The 9,168-nt window shown below is 37.8% G+C and overlaps 1 protein-coding gene across 4 annotated transcripts in view; it reads right to left on the reverse strand.

Moving 5' to 3' along the window:
* The window catches only part of LOC137412800 (baculoviral IAP repeat-containing protein 7), a 36,107-nt gene extending 31,831 nt beyond the window's left edge, over nt 1–4,276 (reverse strand). For 3 of the 4 annotated variants that reach the window (XM_068098124.1, XM_068098123.1, XM_068098119.1), the window contains exon 1: nt 4,185–4,276. The gene's annotated coding sequence lies outside the window, so the exon portion shown is untranslated. Of the gene's footprint in view, nt 1–4,026 lie in introns of all 4 variants that reach the window. The other variant, XM_068098121.2, reaches the window with a different exon arrangement.
* Between the last annotated feature and the right edge of the window lie 4,892 nt (nt 4,277–9,168).

A 9,168-nucleotide genomic window follows, 5' to 3' on the forward strand; every position in this document is an offset into this window, starting at 1 on the left:
TGGTGAGAGAGGTACCCACACCCAGCCAACTGGCATGGTGACAATTGAAATCACCACATATGAGGAAGAGAGAGTTGGGATGAGTAGATAGAAGTTGGTCCATATCATCAGACAGCGAGATGTAGATGGAGTCATCACTGTTTGGTGGACGGTACAACACACATATGAACAAGAGGTGGGAGCGAAGGGGAAGCCGTAGCCAGAGGTATTCCTGGGGGTGAGGTGGAGAGAGTGCAGTGCAGGGCGAGTGAGGAAGAGAGTTTTTGATAAAGATAGCAACCCCGCCTCCAGGACGAGGCTCAGGTCTATCATACCGGAGGAGGGAGTAGCCCGGGAGAGATACTATGGAATCAGAGACATCATAAAGGAGGAAAGTTTCTGTTAAGCAGATCACGTCTGGTTTGACAGAAGCAACCTGTATGGAGAGATCAGTTAAGTTTGAACGAAGGCCCCGGATGTTTGAGGTCCATACCGTTAATGAAGAGGAAGGGGGAGCATCAGATACAGAACAGGGGGGAGGAGGGGTAGGGTAAGATGTGGAAGAGGTGGAAGAGATAGGGAGAGCTGTTGAAGGTGTGTCAGAGATTTCAGAATAGCTCGGAGAAAGGGAAGGATGGGGCGGACAAAAGGTTTGATGGTGATTGGGTGAGCCACAATGAGGTGTTATTTGAGGAGGGGGAAGAGCGAGGCAGAAGGTTGGGGGAGATGGAGGTGAGAGTTTGAAGGGGGAAGAAGCGGGGAGGACGCTTTGAGGAGGGGGAGTGAGAGGGGGGAAATTGAGAAGCAATGAGGGTGGGGAGATTTGAAGGGGAGGGGTGAGGGGGGAGTTTGGGAGGGAAGGGACAAGGGGAGGGATTTGAAAGGGATGGGATATGGGGGAGATTTGGAGGGGAGGGGTGAGGCAGGAGTCTAGGAGGGGAGGGGCGAGGGGGCGTCTTGGCGGGGAGGGGTGAGGGGGTAGTTTAGGAGGGAGGGGGCAAGGGGGGAGATTTGAAAGGGATGGGTGATGGGGAAGATTTGGAGGGGAGGGGTGATGGGGAAGATTTGGAGGGGAGGGGTTATGGGGAAGATTTGGAGGGGAGGGGTTATGGGGAAGATTTGGAGGGGAGGGGTGAGATTGGATTTTTGAAAGTGTACGATTTATGGGAAACGAACATTTATTGCAAAATGAGTTTCTTGTGACCTTCGAGTTAAAAATACGTTTAAGGACGCTGGATGGAGGATGGAGTGCAGGAGAGTTTAGGGAATGTAGAAAAAAGGCACTATAGGAGATGGATATTTTTTTGGGGATGAATTGATTTGGTGAGCAAGTCGAAAGCAGCCTTTTAAAGAAGAAGAAGAAAAAGGTGTTATAAAATATGACGGAATACATAACTCGAGGGGAAAGTGTAAACATTGAAGGTTAATGAGTGAAAACTATCTGGGGAAATGGGGGAGAAACACGTGGTCGAAGAACGAACGAACGAATAAGAATGAATAAACGAATGAGAACAGAGAAGGAAATGTTTTTTTTTTTTTTTTTTTTTTTTTTTTTGAGTTGAGATTTACACAAGGAAGTAGGCTATGGGTGAAAAGCCTGGGAATACAGAGAACGAAAGTTATTGGATCACAAACGACGGACCGCTGAGAGAAAAACAAAGCCTCAAGTTTGTACAGTGCACACTGTACAAGGCCTCAAGACACGACACGGCAAACAGACGATCAATTTATGAAAGATAAACACCGTGTTTCTCCGGTGTTTGTGCATTTCTTTCGGTGACCGGTGTTTGTCCCTTTCGGTGACCCTTTAATAGGGGGTTTCAGGACCGAGCTTCCTCCATAGTCTACTCCCTCAATTTTCCTCCATCCCTAACACAGAGCTGCTTTTAACCACTCCTGCCACCACCCAAACCACATGTGCCTGCACATTGCTGACATACGGATTCTGAAATAGAATCCAGAATGGAGCAAAAGTTCACAATAAATGAGTGTCAATCTATAGGTGAGCCACAAAAAAGATCATATACTATATATATATATATATATATATATATATATAATGGTATCTGTAATCTGGTTCTCCAACCTAATGAGCGGACAACATGACGTCATCGCCATGCACGTCCGCCTTGCCTGCAAAGTTCCAGAGGAACCATCTAGCAGTGCGTCATTACGGATTATAAATACAGATACCGTCACAAGTGCATGCAAAACTCACAGTTACCGACCTGGTTTCGCCCTTGTTGGGGCTTCATCAGGGCAACGCATTGAGGCTTTCCATACACTTGTAACTCTGTGACCCTTTCGGTTTTTTAATATCAGTCACTATGCGACCTTCATATCATCAGTGGAGAACCGCCAGCAAGGTGTCCCATACAGCTGCTGCTGCACCTTGCTGGGAGCGATACGCACCGCCTGCCACGCGGTGACGTTATCTCTGGTATCCACTCATCCATGCACTTGTGACAGTATCTGTATTTATAATCCGTAATGACGCACTGCTAGATGGTTCCTGTGGAACTTTGCAGGCAAGGCGGACGTGCATGGCGATGACGTCATGTTGTCCGCTCATTAGGTTGGAGAACCAGATTACAGATACCATTATTAGTAACTCCCAACCGCAACCAGGTCGACTCCATATGATGAGTGGATACCAGAGATAACGTCACCGCGTGGCAGGCGGTGCGTATCGCTTCCAGCAAGGTGCAGCAGCAGCTGTATGGGCCACCTTGCTGGCGGTTCTCCACTGATATGAAGGTCGCATAGTGACTGATGTGTATATATATATATATATATATATATATATATATATATATATATATATATATATATATATATATATATATATATATATATATATATATATATATATACATACAATGCATTGATCATCATACATTCAAAATTATTATCCATGGATCATCATTATGGATCATCATACATTCACAATTATTACCCATGGATCATCATACATTCAAAATTATGATCCATGGATCATCATACATTCACAATTATTATCCATGGATCATCATTATAGATCATCATACATTCACAATTATTACCCATGGATCATCATACATGGATCATCATACATTCACAATTATTATCCATGGATCATCATACATTCACAATTATTATCCATGGATCATCATACATTCAAAATTATTATTCATGGATCATCATACATTCACAATTATTATCCATGGATCATCATACATTCACAATTATTATCCATGGATCATCATACATTCAAAATTATTATTCATGGATCATCATACATTCACAATTATTATCCATGGATCATCATACATTCAAAATTATTATTCATGGATCATCATACATTCACAATTATTATCCATAGATCATCATACATTCACAATTATTATCCATGGATCATCATACATGGATCATCATACATTCACAATTATTATCCATGGATCATCATACATGGATCATCATACATTCACAATTATTATCCATGGATCATTATGATTATACATTCTCAATTATTATCCTCCACACAAAACCACACCCCTCCCTCTACTCTGCACAAAACCACACCCCTCCCTCTACTCTGCACAAAACCACCCCCCCCCCCCTCTACTCTGCACAAAACCACACCCCTCCCGCTACTCTGCACAAAACTACACCCCTCCCTCTACTCTGCACAAAACCACACCCCTCCCGCTACTCTGCACAAAACTACACCCCTCCCTCTACTCTGCACAAAACTGCACCCCTCCCTCTACTCTGCACAAAACCACACCCCTCCCGCTACTCTGCACAAAACTACACCCCTCCCTCTACTCTGCACAAACTGCACCCCTCCGCCTACTCTGCACTAAACTGCACCCCTCCGCCTACGCACAGCCAATCAAACGCCGCCACGAATGCACATTCCCCCCACACTCCACCAAGCGTCTCATCCTCAGTAAAATACCTCCCCCACCCCACCAAGACCCTTAGTATTACCCCCACACACACTCCCGACGCACACCCAACTTTACACGCCCCAGAACACAAAAAATAATCTCTCATTAATCAAACCCGGGGATTTCCTTCCGCAGTCAATAGAAAGCGCGTCGATGTGATCAAACCGAACATTAATAAATCCGGTGAAGAAACATTCACAAGAAACAAATTCCCCACCAAGGAAGAACAAACAACAAACACAAAGGGAAAGCAACGGCAACACCCGAACTCACTTCCTGTAAAAACGCCTGCGAACCCAGCGATGACTTCCCAGCGATGACTTCCCAGAATGCAACGGCCTCCCAACACATACGTCACACAACAACACCAGCGATGCGATCGTGCACGATGGGCCAAATGACCTTCTACTGCATACAGTTTGCATTGTATTAGAAATCTGATTACAGGTTAATAATAACCGGTTATATCTACTTTACAACTACAGGGCAAACTTTAATCTCTCTTTCTCGCAAACAAACCGTACACTTTTCTTTATACACTTTTCTTCATACACGTTTCTTCATACACTTTTCTTTATACACTTTTCTTCATACACTTTTCTTCATACACTTTTCTTCATACACTTTTCTTCATACACTTTTCTTCATACACTTTTCTTCATACACTTTTCTTCATACACTTTTCTTCATACACTTTTCTTCATACACTTTTCTTCATACACTTTTCTTCGTACACTTTTCTTTATACACTTTTCTTCATACACTTTTCTTCATACACTTTTCTTCATACACTTTTCTTCATACACTTTTCTTCATACACTTTTCTTCATCCACTTTTCTTCATACACTTTTCATCGTACACTTTTCTTCATACACTTTTCTTCATACACTTGTCATCATACACTTTTCTTCGTACACTTTTCTTCATACACTTTTCTTCATACATACACTTTTCTTCATACATTCACTTTTCTTCATACACTTTTCTTCGTACACTTTTCTTCATACACTTTTCTTCATACATACACTTTTCTTCACACACTTTTCTTCATACACTTTTCTTCGTACACTTTTCTTCATACACTTTTCTTCATACATACACTTTTCTTCACACACTTTTCTTCATACACTTTTCTTCGTACACTTTTCTTCATACACTTTTCTTCATACATACACTTTTCTTCATACATACACTTTTCTTCATACACTTTTCTTCGTACACTTTTCTTCATACACTTTTCTTCATACATACACTTTTCTTCGTACACTTTTCTTCATACACTTTTCTTCATACACTTTTCTTCATACATACACTTTTCTTCATACACTTTTCTTCGTACACTTTTCTTCATACACTTTTCTTCATACATACACATTTCTTCGTACACTTTTCTTCATACACTTTTCTTCATACATACACTTTTCTTCATACACTTTTCTTCATACACTTTTCTTCATACATACACTTTTCTTCATACACTTTTCTTCATACACTTTTCTTCATACATACACTTTTCTTCATACACTTTCCTTCATACACTTTTCTTCATACACTTTTCATCATACACTTTTCATCGTACACTTTTCTTTATACATACACTTTTCTTCATACACTTTTCATCATACACTTTTCTTTATACATACACTTTTCTTCGTACACTTTTCTTCATACACTTTTCTTCATACATACACTTTTCTTCATACACTTTTCTTCATACGCTTTTCTTCATACATACACTTTTCTTCATACACTTTTCTTCATACACTTTTCTTCATACACTTTTCATCATACACTTTTCATCGTACACTTTTCTTTATACATACACTTTTCTTCATACACTTTTCATCAGACACTTTTCTTTATACATACACTTTTCTTCATACACTTTTCATCATACACTTTTCTTTATACATACACTTTTCTTCATACACTTTTCATCGTACACTTTTCTTTATACATACACTTTTCTTCATACACTTTTCATCGTACACTTTTCTTTATACATACACTTTCCTTCATACACTTTTCATCGTACACGTTTCTTTATACATACACTTTTCTTCATACACTTTTCATCATACACTTTTCATCGCACACTTTTCTTCAAACCCTTTTCATCGTACACTTTTCATCATACACTTTTCATCATACACTATTCATCATACACTTTTCTTCATACACTTTCATCGTACACTTTTCTTTATACATACACTTTTCTTCATACACTTTTCATGGTACACTTTTCTTTATACATACACTTTTCTTCATACACTTTTCATCATACACTTTTCATCGCACACTTTTCTTCAAACCCTTTTCTTCAAACACTTTTCATCATACCCTTTTCATCGTGCACTTTTCATCATACACTTGTCATCATACACTATTCATCATACACTTTTCTTCATGCACTTTTCATCGTACACTTTTCATCATACACTTGTCATCATACACTATTCATCATACACTTTTCTTCATGCACTTTTCATCGTACACTTTTCTTCATACCCTTTTCATCGTACAATTTTCATCATACACTTGTCATCATACACTATTCATCATACACTTTTCTTCATGCACTTTTCATCGTACACTTTTCATCATACACTTTTCTTCAAACACTTTTCATCAAACACTTGTCATCATACACTATTCATCATACACTTTTCTTCATGCACTTTTCATCGTACACTTTTCATCATACACTTTTCTTCATACCCTTTTCATCGTACACTTTTCATCATACACTTTTCATCGTACACTTTTCATCATACACTTTTCATCGCACACTTTTCATCATACACTTTTCATCGTACACTTTTCATCATACACTTTTCATCATACACTTTTCATCATACACTTTTCATCGTACACTTTTCATCGTACACTTTTCATCATACACTTTTCATCATACACTTTTCATCATACACTTTTCTTCATACCCTTTTCATCATACCCTTTTCATCGTACACTTTTCTTCATACACTTTTCATCATACCCCTTTCATCATACACTTTTCATCATACACTTTTCATCATACACTTTTCTTCATACCCTTTTCATCATACCCTTTTCATCGTACACTTTTCATCATACACTTTTCTTCATACACTTTTCATCATACACTTTTCTTCATGCACTTTTCTTCATACCCTTTTCATCATACCCTTTTCATCATACACTTTTCATCATACACTTTTCATCATACACTTTTCTTCATACACTTTTCATCGTACACTTTTCATCATTCACTTTTCATCATAAACTTTTCTTCATGCACTTTTCTTCATACCCTTTTCATCATACACTTTTCATCATACACTTTTCATCATACACTATTCATCATACACTTTTCTTCATGCACTTTTCTTCATACCCTTTTCATCGTACACTTTTCATCATACACCTTTTCATCATACACTATTCATCATACACTTTTCTTCATACCCTTTTCATCATACACTTTTCATTATACACTTTTCATCATACCCTTTTCATCGTACACTTTTCATCGCACACTTTTCATCATACACTTTTCATCGTACACTTTTCATCATACACTTTTCATCATACACTTTTCATCGTACACTTTTCATCGTACACTTTTCATCGTACACTTTTCATCATACACTTTTCATCATACACTTTTCATCATACACTTTTCTTCATACCCTTTTCATCATACCCTTTTCATCGTACACTTTTCTTCATACACTTTTCATCATACCCTTTTCATCATACACTTTTCATCATACACTTTTCATCATACACTTTTCTTCATACCCTTTTCATCATACCCTTTTCATCGTACACTTTTCATCATACACTTTTCATCATACCCTTTTCATCGTACACTTTTCATCATACACTTTTCTTCATACACTTTTCATCATACACTTTTCTTCATGCACTTTTCTTCATACCCTTTTCATCATACCCTTTTCATCATACACTTTTCATCATACACTTTTCATCATACCCTTTTCATCGTACACTTTTCATCATACACTTTTCTTCATACACTTTTCATCGTACACTTTTCATCATTCACTTTTCATCATACACTTTTCTTCATGCACTTTTCTTCATACCCTTTTCATCATACACTTTTCATCATACACTTTTCATCATACACTATTCATCATACACTTTTCTTCATGCACTTTTCTTCATACCCTTTTCATCGTACACTTTTCATCATACACCTTTTCATCATACACTATTCATCATACACTTTTCTTCATACCCTTTTCATCATACACTTTTCATTATACACTTTTCATCATACCCTTTTCATCGTACACTTTTCATCATACACTTTTCATCATACACTTTTCATCATACACTTTTCTTTATGCACTTTTCTTCATACCCTTTTCATCGTACACTTTTCTTCATGCACTTTTCATCGTACACTTTTCATCATACACTTTTCATCATACACTTTTCATCATACACTTTTCTTCATGCACTTTTCTTCATACCATTTTCATCGTACACTTTTCATCATACACTTTTCATCATACACTATTCATCATGCACTTTTCTTCATACCCTTTTCATCATACACTATTCATCATACACTTTTCATCATACACTATTCATCATACACTATTCATCATACACTTTTCTTCAAACACTTTTCATCATACACTTTTCTTCATGCACTTTTCATCATACACTTTTCTTCATGCACTTTTCTTCATACACTTTTCATCATACACTTTTCTTCATACACTTTTCATCATACACTTTTCTTCATGCACTTTTCATCATACACTTTTCTTCATACACTTTTCATCATACACTTTTCTTCATGCACTTTTCTTCATACACTTTTCTTCATGCACTTTTCTTCATACACTTTTCTTCATTCACTTTTCTTCATTCACTTTTCTTCATTCACTTTTCTTCATACACTTTTCTTCAAAGACTTTTCTTCATACAATGTTCGCTTTTATTTAAGGCCTGGCCTCCATGAAGGCGATTTTTCCGTGCCTTGAGCCTCCAACATGAATTTTAAAAAAATAATAATAAACATATGTCACCCACAGGGTGAACCGTATCTTGCCAAGTGACCTTGACCTTTGACCTTGACCTTCATAATTTTGTGTGCTAAAGGGTATCTCTAAAAGACTCTGATATGCGAACTTACAAGAGTTTCCAAAGGGAACTGTGCTCTACAGAGTGACCTAAACAATGCGAACTAAAGCAATACAATATACATGAAAAGTGCAGTTGTTTTGTCATAACGCC

This window comes from Myxine glutinosa, chromosome 5, assembly GCF_964187855.1.
Source record: "Myxine glutinosa chromosome 5, kmMyxGlut1.1, whole genome shotgun sequence".
Lineage (NCBI taxonomy): Eukaryota > Metazoa > Chordata > Myxini > Myxiniformes > Myxinidae > Myxine > Myxine glutinosa.